Source organism: Lithobates pipiens, unplaced genomic scaffold, assembly GCF_037356315.1.
Source record: "Lithobates pipiens isolate NorthernLeopardFrog02 unplaced genomic scaffold, aLitPip1_a1.2 Scaffold_16, whole genome shotgun sequence".
Taxonomy (NCBI): Eukaryota; Metazoa; Chordata; class Amphibia; order Anura; family Ranidae; genus Lithobates; species Lithobates pipiens.
In genome coordinates this window covers 641,989,294-642,003,896 of record NW_027507748.1, presented here as the reverse complement: position 1 = coordinate 642,003,896, position 14,603 = coordinate 641,989,294, and the positions used below count along the sequence as shown (strand labels likewise).

At 42.1% G+C, this 14,603-nt stretch overlaps 1 protein-coding gene across 1 annotated transcript in view; it reads left to right on the top strand.

The window, feature by feature from the left end:
* ASIC1 (acid sensing ion channel subunit 1) overlaps positions 1-14,603 on the top strand; it is a 381,935-nt gene that overhangs the window by 76,392 nt on the left and 290,940 nt on the right. The gene's annotated exons all lie outside the window — the stretch shown is intronic.

Sequence of the window (14,603 nt, the reverse complement as noted above, 5' to 3'; positions counted from 1 at the left end):
CTCAGACTTAATAAGAGTGACATACAGAGATCCTCCTACCCTCATATTCTTATGTTTCGTAAGCAGCAAGAGAATGATCATCCTCATATTGTTGATTGTGTGGCAATATACAGAGTATTTGTGCTGAATATGGTGCTTTTATACAGCATGATTATGTTTGACAGGAGAAGTCATAATACCAGATTTTATCAACAGGAAGCACTGAGGATGTTTCTCTCCAGTCCTAGAGAGAAGAAGAGTGGGGTGGGGTGGTGGGTACATAGAACCTGTCATTTACATCCCCGTCATTGCAAGTCTACCAGAGTTTACATCTATTTTTGATTATAGTTTCATCCATTACTTTGCAATTTACTCTTTCCTTCAATTTGACATTTTTATGGTACCCTTGGGAATGGTAGATGATGGATTCTACTATATATATAGTAAATGTTCATAAAATAAGAACAAAATTACACAGCATGCAGTTGAACTAATTTAATGAGATAATGAAAGTAGCATCGCAGTGGAATAATCAATACTTACCAATCAAATTTCATCTTTCTTTGGTTTATAGCAGTGGTTTCCAAACTGTGGCCCAGAGGCTGGATGTGGCCCTTTCCTTGCTTTTATCCAGCCCTTGGGGCAGTATTCCACCCACTGACACCAACAATTGTACACTATTCCTCCCACTGACACCAGTGATAGGGTACTATTCCTCCCACTTCCCACTAACACCAATGATAGAGCACTATTCCTCCCACTGACACCAATGATGGAGCACTATTCCTCCCACTGACACCAATGATGGAGCACTATTCCTCCCACTGACACCAATGATGGAGCACTATTCCTCCCACTGACACCAATGATGGAGCACTATTCCTCCCACTGACACCAATGATGGAGCACTATTCCTCCCACTGACACCAATGATGGAGCACTATTCCTCCCACTGACACCAATGATGGAGCACTATTCCTCCCACTGACACCAATGATGGAGCACTATTCCTCCCACTGACACCAATGATGGAGCACTATTCCTCCCACTGACACCAATGATGGAGCACTATTCCTCCCACTGACACCAATGATGGAGCACTATTCCTCCCACTGACACCAATGTTGGAGCACGATTCCTCCCACTGACACCAACAATCGGGCACTATTTCTCCCACTGACACCAATGATGAAGCAATATAACTCCCACTGATACCAATGATGGGGCACTATTCCTCCCACTGACATCAGTAAGGGGGCACTCTTACTCCCACTGACACCAATGATGGGACACTGCTCCTCCTCCCAATACCAAATATGGGGCATTGTTTACTCCCACTGACACCAGGACACTGAGAGCAGGACTAGTCCTGCTGTCCACAGTCTGGCCCCTCTCAAATTTGTACAGTAAACTGGCCTTTTGTTTACAAGTTTGTAGACCCCTAGTTTATAGCAATCAGAACAATGAAAAAAATGTTGCAATGGGATGTTTCTCAGTTATGTTTATTAAAGTTGAACTAAACTGTATGAGAGCACCACAAACTGAAAAGGCTACTCAATTTAATTTTAATATTTACAGCAAATCCCCCCACCCAGTAAGAAGTCACTTTGGAAGACAGCCCCTAGCATTTCTAGCCATGGCCATTTTGGGTAAGGGCAGATGATTTCTGTAGCATTTACATCCTGGATTCCATCTGCCCTTATCTCAGGCATGCAGGTAGGAGGATGTGCATGAGTGAAAAACCCTCCTCCCCTCCTTCACATGAAAGATTAAAAAAATGCCCTTGAAGACTCCTGGAATGTATGACATCAATTTGGCCTGGGCTAGAAACCAGGAAGGGACTGAAAAAAATGTTAAAAAAAGTTAAAACAAGAAAATATAATACACCTTCCTCTATATTTACTAAGGCTAGCAGCATAAGGATTAGAAATAGTACCTTTTTGATTGAATTGATTGAAAGAGTTTAGTTCCACTTTAACCTCCACATACGGAAACAATTCTTCACAGTAATGCCGCGTACACACGATCGGAATTTCCGATAGAAAGTTTACCGTCTGGAAAATTGAGAACATGCTATCAATTTTTGGCTGGCGGGAATTCGGACAGCTAAATTCCGATGGAGCATACACACGGTTGCATTTTCCAATGAAAAGCTCTCATCTGGCTTTTTCTGGCCGGAATTCCGATCGTGTGTAGGCGGCATAAGAGCTGTGGAAATGTGGAACAGACCTCCTTAAGAACTAGTTCTGGTCAGCTCAGTAGATTGTTTATAAAAAGGTCTGGATGCACTCTTAAATGCACAAAATGTAACTGGATATTGGCCTTTACTGTTAATAGCAACAAAGAGATGGCCCCTGCCCCCAACTATAACTGGTCTTCACAGCAAGGAGCAAGGCATGAAAGACAAAACCAGAGGAAATTCCCAGCTCAACTCCCCAACCAGTCTGCTTACCAACCAAATTAACCTGCCCAACAGTATGCGTTAAAAACAGGGGTTTAGATAGCACACATTTGCAAACACATGCGTAAGCTGCAAGGCCTCTTCACAGGTGCTCCTTGCTGTGAAGGCCAGTTATAGGTGGGGGCAGGGGACCATCTCTTTGTGACTGGTGTAAATTTGGTCAGGGGACACACTGGGTACCTTTGCTGCCATTGTGTTATGTGCTGGGTGTCCAATGTGCCCCTGTACCTTTAAGGAGGATTGGGCTACCTCCAGACCCACCTGCCCCTTATCTATCCATTAGAATGCATGTGCCCCCACTGTGGAGACGCTCATAAGTTTAGTAGTGTTGGGGCTGCAAGCAATACACAATACACAGGGTGCCGTGAGCAGGCCTTGTAGCTTACGCATGCATTTGTAAATGTGTGCTAACTAAACCGCTGTTTTGAATGCAGACCGTTGAACAGGTTACAGGCAGGCTGGCTAGTAAGTTGAGCTGGGAATTTCTTCTGGTTTTGTCTTTCCGTTATTGTTAATAGTGTCAGAGATTGCTGACCCAGGGAATATCTGATTGAGTTAAAGGGGATCAGGAAGGAATTACTTTTTCACCTGCTGGAGCAAGTTGGACCATGCTTCACAGGGTTTTTTTTTTCTCTAGAATAGATTAGGGGTCTACAAACCTCCTAAACAAAGGGACAGTTTACTGTCCTTCAGACCTTAGGTGGGGGGGGGGGGGGGGGCAGACTGGCCAATGGGGGTAGAAAATGTCACAAACCATGTTTCTTATTAGGGGTAGAGTAGTGTCCAACAATTTTTTATCATTGGAAGTAATAGTGTCCCATGAATGGTGTCAGTGAGAAGAATAGTGCCCCATCAGTGGGAAGAATAGTGCCCCATCACTTGTGTCAGTAGGAAGAATAGTTCCCCATCACGGGTGTCAGTGGGGAGAATAGTGTCCCATCACTGGTGTCAGTGAGAAGAATAGTGCCCTATCAGTGGGAAGAATAGTGCCACATCACTGGTGTCAGTAGGAAGAATAGTGCCCCATCACTGGTGTCAGTGGGGAGAATAGTGCCCCATCACTGGTATCAGTGAGAAGAATTGTGTCCTATCAGTGGGAAGAATATTGCCACATCACTTGTGCTAGTATTAAGAATAGTGCACAATCACTGGTGTCAGTTGGAAGAATAGTGCCCCATCACTGGTGTCAGTTGGGAGAATAGTGCCCCATCACTGGTGTCAGTAGGAAGAATAGTGCCCCATCACTGGTGTCAGTGGGGAGAATAGTGTCCCATCACTGGTGTCAGTGAGAAGAATTGTGTCCTATCAGTGGGAAGAATATTGCCACATCACTTGTGCCAGTAGGAAGAATAGTGCACCATCACTGGTGTCAGTAGGAAGAATAGTGCCCCATCGCTGGTGTCAATGGGGAGAATAGTGCCCCATCACTGGTGTCAGTGGGAAGAATAGTGCCCTTTTGTTGATGTCAGTGGTAAGAATAGTGCCCCATTGTTGGTGTCAGTGGAAGGAATAGTGCCCCAAGGGCTTGAAAAAGGCAAGCAAAGGACCACATCTGGCCCTCAGACCGCAATTTTGAGACCAATGCTCTAGATCAGCTGTGGGTAAGAGATTCTGTATGTGGACATTTTTTGCTTATTTATTTCTTGTATTTTAATGAACTAGATGGAGGTGTGCCTTTTTTCGACCAAGTCTTGGACTTTTCTTGAGTTTGCATCTTCATAAAAAAAATTTTTTTGTGTAGCTGTCAATGATCTGTGTTAATGTGACTCAAGTATGCATCATGAAATGTCATTTATTCTACCTAGATACAGTAAAAACTCTTTTCTACTGATATTGCAAGTTTTTACTGTTTCATTTTTATGGGCTTTTTTTAATGATCAGTTTTAGTTTAAGTGCTTGCTCCATTACTGAATATACCAATGCAATGTTTGTCTGTGCCTTCATCAGCTGTAAACTAATAAAAATTGTTACTTGAGACAACGGAGAAAATTAGAGGCTGAATAAAATCAGATTTCCTCATTAGAAAGTTAACAATCTTTCTGGTTTCTATGAAGAGATTGTTAGTTGGGTGGTGTCAGCTTTTCTCATTAGAGAGACCAAAAATATTGAGACAACCCAAAATATGGTGAGTCACCTAATGGCTTCTTGTTATACTAAGGAATTTCTATCCACCCGGCTCTTCCTGCTTGCTTCAGCCAATATGAAGAGGTTGTTATTGGATTTTGCATTTAATTTACATTATGAAAAACACTGAACGAGAGAAACCATGACAACAAGGGGCAGAGCTAGGAAGATGTTACCTACATAGTCTCCAACCATTGTTAAAAGTAATTAGGTTATTTAGGATAGCAGCATCCATCTATTGCTGAACTATCAGGCTTTGGGTAAACCAACAGCTAGTGCACTGTAAAAACAAGAAGACTAATTAACCTTAAGCAAGAAACTTTCTTGTTCTGTTGGGAGTTTTACAGAATCAAAATAAGAATTCGCAACGCCATTGCTCTTGGATGCTGGATGTCATGTTTAAAAATGTCTGGAAAGAAAGTGTTCTGCTTGTTGCAGTCAAGGCAGTCTTACCATGTGAAGTAATAATGAAAAAGATAATGATGTCCTCACAGGGTGGTACTGTGGACACTAGATAGATCCACAATGCCACGTCCTATTAGTTATCAAAGAAGATCAAAGTGAAGAAGGAATGGACTTTTTAGGCAGGATTAAATGCATTTTAACATGAATTTTTATTAAAGCAAAGAAAAAACATATATTTTGACAAATGTATAAAATCACATATACCAAACATGTGAGCTAGAAGGATTCCTCCAGTCATTTAATGGCCCAGTTCATACTAGACAGATGTAGCAAAGCTGAATAGGATCATAACATCCCTGGGGCTGGTAACTAACTAGTAAAGCCAACTCAGGGTATGTCAGTTCTGTTTGATATTTATTCAGTCTAAGATCGACTAGTTTCACACACCTATGCACTTCTTCAGGAGATACTCATACAAAAATTGTGATAATGATAAACACATATTTCCAATGAGCCAAAGCAGCTGGACGGTGCAGGAGTAAGGTGTAACTGTGCAAGTCCTAAAGGCAGGTATGGGGTGCAGTCTACAGGCAGAGATCGCCAAAGCGATATGGTATAGTGTAAAGGGATTTATATGTGGCTGTATGGCCTCCCTGGAGCCATCCATTGGAATTTCTCACTGTATAATCCTCAGCTCATGGGGGCTGGGGGTTACCAAGAGAAGGAAACAATTGTAGAGTAGATATAGACCTCTAACTTTTAGAAGTATAATAGCTCAAAGTCATCCAGTTATGGAGGAGTCCACAGGCTATGCCTTGCCACCATCCATTGAGATTGGTATAAAGTGACAAACAAAGGAACTCCCTGCTGTCCAGCTGGATGAAATAAAAATTTATGTTAAAATGATGTTGATCATGCCTAAAAAGTTAATTCCTTCTTCACTTTGATTTTCTTTGATTACAATATAAAGTGGTTGGATAACCCTTTGACCCCTTTCACACTGGGGAGTTTTTCAGGCGTTTTTCAGGCGCTTTAGCGTAAAGCGCTTGAAAGAAGCCTCATCTGCAGTCCCAATGTGAAAGCCCAAGTGCTTTAAGAGCCCTTTCATGATGTCAGCACCCGAAAAACGCTCGTAAAGCGCCGCTTAAACTAGCAGCGCTTTACCAGCGTTTTTTTAGCGTTATTGGGGCGCTTTTAACCCCTGCTAGTGGCCAAATAAAGGGTTAAAAGCGCCCACAAAACGCTGCTGCCAATAGCGCTTTTCAGGCGTTTTACAGGCACTTCCCATTGATTTCAATGGGAAGGGGCGCTTTAGGAGCATTTTATTCACCGCTCCAAAAGCGCTGCAAAGAAGCTGCCTGCAGGACTTTTTTTGACGCCCTGCCAGCGCAGCGCCTCAGTGTGACAGCACTCGGGCTTTTACATTGGGATTGCAGTTGCGGCTTCTTTCAGGCGCTTTACAGGCGATTTTTTGAATGCTAAAGCGCCTAAAAAACGCCCGAAAAAACGCCCCAGTGTGAAAGGGGTCTTAGGGTTGCAAGAAACAGGAACAAGACATAAAATTCAGGATATCCACTTTGTTTCAACATTTCTTATTTTCCTGGTCTGGTTACAACCAGGCAGACCAGCAAAATGGGAGAAGGCGGGAAAGACATAACAAAGGTGAAAGAACTCAAAGAATATTCAAATGGGGCACTGTTCTATTTTACCCATAAGCTACCAATCTCAGAAGGTCTAAAACAATGTGCGGTCTTATTTCTATCAATTCACATATATGAGCTATAAAAATCCCTAAAAAACCATAACAAGACAAGGAGCCAAAAAATATTCAAACAGGGGCACTTTTCTATTTTACCCCTGGGCTACCAATCTCTAAAGGTTAAATCTGCCCAAAGGGATATCTTCATTGGCTTGTTACATCTCTGATATTCCAATAGAAATACATGCGTACAGTAATTTGTGTCTCTGTTTCCTCTCTCAAAGCCATTAAAAAGGTGTTACTCTTGCAGCTGTATTTTGCACTTTTGTATTTGTTGTACAACTTGAGGAACCCCTAAGGGGAGCCATCTCCCTCCATCCCATCCCAGCCATCTCGCCGTCCGTTCAACTGCTCCCATTAGTAAGTAAGCAGGGCAGTTGAAAGGACATATGTTTTGGTGGGGCTGTCTTACTATTGTTGCCATTACAAAGGGAGCATGTCATTTAACTTGTCATTAACCATGCAAAATTGTAATAAAAATTGTTGGGTGCAGTTGGCCCAACAATGAAAATCATGCCCTACCATGATGGAAATCATGGCCCTATAATGATACATTGTGTTTGCCCACATTGGAAAGCTTACATTTTTTTTCAGTATGGTTCCGTTTATACCAATTCACAATAATGTGTTGTGAATTGGTATAAACGGAACGTGTTGGGTTTCATTTGCCTTTTTGAGAACAGATAATAGAAAAATATGATTTGAACAGGTCAAATAAATCTTGATGATGGCATCAACACGGGGCAGCATCTTCTTTCACAAGTTACCCAACTTAAGTATGGAGGAAGCAATGTAATCTCAGACAGTATTATATTTAGGCAGGACCAATTTGTCATACTATGGTGACAATGGGGTTAATTTTCTAAAGGCAAATAGACTGCACTTTCAAAGTGCACTTGCACTCATTTACCTTAGTAAATGTTAAAGAATACCCAATCAGGTGCAAGGAAAAAAATATGATTAGATGTTGACAATCAGCAGAGCTTTGCCACATTAACTAAAGTCTTTGGAAAATGAGTGCAACTGCCCATTCAGAGTAACCAGTCTATTTGTCTCCCCACTCCATCCCAGTATGGCTGGGAAGTTATTCCTTCATCCAGGTCATGGAATAAGCTAAAGCTTGGCACATTTAACTGAACTTGTTTTGTAATGTTAATATTCCACTGTCCATCCAAGTGACTTCAAATGGGTCACTTTTACACTTCCTGCCATATTTCTGAACAATTAACATCTCTCTTGACATATTTCATGATATGATAGTGAGTAGATTAGGGAAACTGATTTACCTGTGTTACTATAAATGCTGGGGTATGTTCCTGACACTCATTTGAATAGGAATCCACTTAAAGAGAGAGCCCTGAGAGCCGAGCGAGCGGCAGTGTTTGATCACTCAGTTCTCAGTGTTAGAGCCAGCAGATGACAGATGCAGCATCGGACCGATGCTGCATCCACCTAGGTAAGTATGATTCTGAAAACAAAAACGAACTAATTTCTCTCTTAATCCAGCCACAGATGATTCAAATCTCAGTCAGTTAAGCAGGGACAAGCCAAGATTTGAACCATGTATGGGTAGGCTGAATATACTGAAGTTGATCGATCGATTAACTTTGTTACAACGAGCTTGTCGGATTTTACACAGAATTTGTGCTAGCAGCCTACCTGCTATTATAGCCGCTAGCAGTAATCACTGTGTTCTGCCAGCGGAGATGGCTCCCCCTCCCACCAGGAGAACACAATGGCTCTGCGGGAGGGATTCCCCTATCAACACTGATATTGTAGGAAAGAAAATCACTTCTATTGCAAGTTATAGATGAGTGGTGAAATCACTTCAACATTACAGAACAAGTCCATTTAAATTAAATTAACTGTCAATTTACTGTTAATATCATTGACAAATCGCAAGACTGGATGTTACTACCTAAAGCTCTGTTGTGGTCATTCCCCCACAATTCTTTGCATTGGCAGAGCCCATGTGACCTTTTCTCAAATGCAGATGAGAATCCCAATGCTACATCATTATCATTTACAAAAAATGTGCTACTTTATTCATTTAACAACCCCTGACGTGTAATTTTTTTTTCTAATTACAATCTTGTTTCAGCTTTTAGACAATTTTATAGATATGGTAAATTGTGAATGTAGAATATATCCATTGGGGTAGAGACGAAAGAACAAAAGCACTGCCAGTTTTATTGTTATCCAGTTGTGGGTAATTGGTCTTAACACTAGAATGGATTGTGATTGAAAATGTATGTGATTATGTAAGGGTACCGAGGTCAGCGACAGTGACTTTCTCATACACAATGCATATAAGTCACAGTGGGACATTAATTGCTGTACAGGCTACTGAAGAATCCTCGTCAGAAAAGTAGCTATTTGTATATTTGCTTTGAGAAAATCTACATAAATGAAGAAGACGACAGACCCTATTACCGTCAATGACTCCCTCTGCCAGTATAACATTTTCATAATTTGAGTGCTGTCTGTTTCCTATTTTGTTTGATGACATGTTTTAAAGGCTTCAAAAGAGAATATACCATTTTTTTTTCATGTAAGATCAGCACAATGCTAATAGTTCTGTCACTTTGTGTGAATAGACGTTTATACTGTTCCTGACAAGACTCTTTGGGGTTAATCTGAGGACAAATAGACTGTCCTCTTTGAAGTTGAACTTTGCAAGGGAATTTTCCCTGGAGCATAGTGAATGAGGTGAAGCTCTGTTGACTTCCAGCATCCAATAATGCGCAAGCAAATATGCTGTTTTTTCTTGCATGTGATTGGCTACGAAAATTCCCTTGCAAAGTGCACCTGCCCTTACAAAGTGAACAGCGTATTTGTCTTTAGTAAATCAAACCCTTGAATGAGGGACCTGCAGAGTGTAGAGGCTCCGATTATCTATAAAACATTAAACACTTGACCAATCCCCCCTTCCAAAATGACCAGACGACACATTTTATTTGGAATTGAATGGCCATAGCAGCCTTTTATTACAAAATATTAAATACAACATTCACAAGAAAACAAGTTTAATGCGTATAATACAGTCAATGCATGACAAATAAATCAACCTCAGCTTATGTCCGGTCTAAGATCTTTGAAGGCCCATATACTCACGAATAACTGGTTGTATCTGCCACCCAATCAGAGGCCCCCAGCCACAACTACACCGGCTCAGGGACAATTAACCACTTACATACTACCGGATACAACCTAATTAATACCCCGATGTTACCACCGTATTGCTAGGAAGGGACACCCATACCTCAGATGGGCCCAACCCACAATTTTTCACAATTATTTAACCAGCACCGCCTTCAAAGACTCAATAGACCCCCTGTCTGCTGCTATGACAAGAAAATAAAGTCTAAGGTCTTAGAGAGCCTATATACTCACGATTAACCGGTTGTATCTGCCACCCAATCAAAGGCCCCCAGCCACAACTACACTCGCTCAGGGACACTTAAACACTTATTTACTACCAGATACAACCTAATTAAAACCCTGATGTTACCACCGTATTGCTAGGAAGTGACACCCATACCTCACCCATACCTCAGATGGTTCAGTGTCAGTGGGGCAGGGGACGGTGTCAGCGGGGCAGGGGACAGTGTCAGTAGAGCAGTGGACGGTGTCAACAGGGCAGTGAATGGTGTCAGTAGGGCATGGACAGTGTCAGCAGGGCAGTGGATGGTGTCAGTAGGGCTGGGGACAGTGTCAGTAGGGCAGAGGATGGTGTCACCAGGGCAGTGGGCAGTGTCAGTAGGGCAGGGGACGGTGTCAGCAGGGTAGTGGATGGCGTCATTAGAGCAGTGGACGGTGTCAGTAGAGCAGTGGACAGTGTCAGCAGGGCAGGGGACTGTGTCAGCAGGGCAGCCCACTGTGTCAGCAGGGCAGGGGACAGTGTCAGCAGGGCAGGGGGCCTCCATCCAAAAACCTGAATCAGCTCTACTGAACCCAATCCCATCCAAATTATTCACAAAGCGGCACTGTGTGTTCTAGACCCCTTTTAAGCACCTTTTAATTACCAAAAAAAAGACAAAGAAAATCAAAGCATTCCACAGGCACCCCACAAATGGAGAAGAGAAAAGATATCAGATAAAGGCTACTGAGTGAGCACAGGACAATGTAGTAATTATGCCAGGATGGGACTGCAGGGGGATATAGACTGTGATCTTCAATCAGCAGCCATGTCCCTGGAAAGACCAGCATGACAAGTCCCACACTGGAGAGTAAGTAAAGACTTAATTGGAGGAAAGGAAGTGCCCTCTGCTCTGCATTTACCCAGCGGTCAGTGTCCCCTGCTCGCACGGCAGGCTCTGTGTCTGTGCCGCTCACACTCCGGACAGGTCTAGGGCTGTGTGTCTGCATGGAGTAGACACTGGCATATTTCTCCCCCTCACAGCCACCCTGCAATGTGTCACACGGCACCACAAAACTTACACAGCGCCGGAAACTCGACCAGAACGCCGGACAGTGCAGGCAGGGGAGAGAGACACCTGCACAGGAAACCCATCACAGAGTCATAAAAGGAGACTACTCAGCTGAGTCTGAATACTGTGTCCGTGGCTCAGGCAAACTAAATCCCAGACACGTGATTCAAAATCCGTACTGTCCGGGTGAACCTCGGACAGGTGGCAACCCTAATTGGGGGGGCTTTGATGAAATACCAGCAGGGGGAATTTGTTCCGCACAGAGTGATTAGGGTGTGCTCAGGCACATCCTCTGCGCACGCCTATGGTCAGAAAGCAGGAAGCAACTGAAGAAAGGTAAAAAAATTAAATAAAACAAGTAAATATGTAAACTGTTGGCGCTATATAAAACCTGTATAATAATAATAAAATAAATAAAAATAATGAATGCTGTATTGAGAGTTTAGTTCCGCTTTAAGCTTACTGATTTGATTTCTGTGTAAAATTTGTGGAGCACAGAAAGATGGCTACTCCTCTTCTGTTTTGTGTTCAATTGAATCCAGAGTCTGAAGCATTGATATAGTCAGTCTTTGTCAATCAGTGCAGGTGGGTGTTACAGAAAGCAAAGTTCACATCCCAGACACACCACACTCTAAAATTGTGAGCTGAACACGCTGACCCCGGTGTTAACATCTAACTTTGTATTAACCAGCAAGAGTGTGATTTCCCAGAGTGACAACACTATTTCTGTTTAGGGAGCTGTTCGCCCAGGAGGTGTCCATCTAGGCTGTAAATGACAGATCTAAATAAAGCAAAGCACAGGCAATGCAATGAAAATATCATAGAGACTAAGAGGTAAAAGATAAATCATTACTTCTTGCAATATAATGTTTAGATTGAGATATACTTTATAGATCCAGGTGATTTTAAGGAAATTGTGAAATCTTTTTTAATTATCAAACTCCTGTTTAGAAGCATTGAATGGTCCTCCCAGCTCTTGTGCCTCCTAAAAATCAGGAGTTGCGTTTGCAGATTTCATTCACAGTGCCACCTGCTGATAAAATATGGTAGTGCATCAAGGAAATTAGATAACCCAGTAGGAATCATCAAGGGGATCCTGCTGTTTACAAAGAGCTTTTAGAAGTGGTGATTCCTTCCATGGTACTCTAAATAAGGGTCTCAGTCTGGTGGATGATTGCATTTTTACCAAGATTTTCTCTTTTATATTAGATCTCCTTTCAGTAGCTTTGTATAGATTTGGGAAAGGTTAGAATCTCTCTAAAGATGTCATTGCTGTTTGTGTCTTTTTTGGGTGATTGCCTCGCTTCCTGTCAAGTAAGAGCGATCACCAGGGCAGTGAGAGGGAGTTCAAATTTTTATTTTCATCGGAACAGGATATGATATATTCCAGTGAAGACATTTGCTCTAGTGATAGCTGTCACTAGCTGTTTTCGTCCTCTTTGGAGAGTTTGCTATTTGCTAAGTGCCTAGGATCTCTCATTTACCACATTTTTTCAGATGGAATTCAAGGTAGAAGGTCAATTTTCTGGGTATTGCGTAGGAACAATTAACACTTCAAAATGTTCCCTATAACATAACAAAACTTAAATTCAGAGTTCAGGTCCACTTTAATATCCCGATAAAGAATATATCAACAAAACTAGCTTTTGCTGCAAAATTCAGATTTATTCCACACATTAAGCCCATTAGATGTCTTAAGTCTGATGGCCACCATCATTCAACCCACTTCCTCTGTGCCCATATTATCCTGGACCCACCTCCAACCTGTAAATGGACAGTGAAAGGAGAAGCAGCTCAGTGATACGCTTATGCGTCTGCCACTCTGTTTTCTCCTCCCATCAGCATGCTTGTTTACATGAACTGGTTGGCTCCTTGTACTACTTATTGCTCCCACACTCCAGACTTGCTGTACAGGAACAACAGACTAATCAAATTCAGGTACTTACATTTAATGGATTTTAAAAATACATATAATGATGTGCTGACAATTACATATGTAGGTGAGGCCTCAGCCAATGGTACCCGTTCCAGTAGAAAATTGTTCTGAATTATTTTGTGTTACTCTGAACAGGTTACCAGTAAAAAGCATAAATAGTTCAGAAGATAATGATATAAGGCAATTTAATAATTATGTTCTCGCAGTGTTATTAATCTCTGGCTTGTATTACCAGAGAAGTGGCAGTTTGTTATGTAGCAAGGCGCAACTGTATATACTGGCTCCTATTCCAGTCTCCAGACAGTACCCCACACTACAAGAGTTGTCCTTATTCTGACTCTTCTAGTCGGGAACCTTTCTTTGCTCTATTCTCTTTCCTTAACTTGTGAGTACATTTCCAAACCTACCACTCGCTCCAGGCGCACACGAATGATGAAGGAAACACTATGTATCTGGTCCTTTGTCAAGATGGCCACCTGAGATCTTAAAAGATTTCAGCGTCCAATCATGGATGGAGTCCATAAAGGAACAATTCAATTGTAAACCCTTTCCCCTCAAAACAATGGTACAGTGCCATCTACAGGTTGAAAGAACACATGACAATACATAGCTGCGTTAGTTTGAATATTTTATACCTACCTAGAATTCAGCTTTAAAGTGGTTGTAACCATGGAAAAAAAAAAAAGAAATCATGTTCCCTTATAGCAGGTTAAACAGCACGGTGCTTGTGCTGTCTAACCTGTCCCTCTCTAAACTGTAAAAAAAAATGGTTGATCCTGTCTGTTTCTGTGCCCCTCTTGGTATGCTGACCACGGTAATCATGGCTACCCATGATTTCTGATTACCATGGTCAGTTTACGTGCCTCTGTCGTCCCTTTGCTCTCCTCTCTCCCCCTCCCTCCCTGGCTGTCAGCTCGCTTGTGTGTGTGAGCCACCCCTCCCCTCCCCTCTTCTCCTGCCGCCATTAATAGTAAAGTAAAGTAAAATAAATTATATTGCCAGCCCCTCTGTTTTATGAAGCCATCCTGCCCTGTGTAAGTGATAGTGTAAAACAATGCCTCTAAATACCTTATCTCCGATCTTTTATGGCCAATCACGTGACCTCCTCCTCCAATCTACAACGAGAGGGGCTGAGTGGCCAGCACAGTGGTCATGTGACCTCCCGGGCTGACGTCAGAGGGGATCTCAAATCCTCATGCTGTATCCTTTAGATCGGACGAGGAGAGAGGCTGGAGGTCACATGACTGGCCATAAAGATTAGGAGATAAGGTATTTGGAGGCATTGTTTTACACTAATACTTACACAGTGTTGGATGAATTCATAACTTTACAACCACTTTAAATAAGTGCATGGACATAGCTTGTTAAAGTTAAAAACTGTGATTTTATTGTACCTGAATGCTTAACCTGTGCTATGTTGTGGGATCTAGTTATTTGCAGTAGGATATTCATGTCTGTCCTATCTAAAAATATGTATATTATAATTCCAGCACCTGAAACTTATCCGAC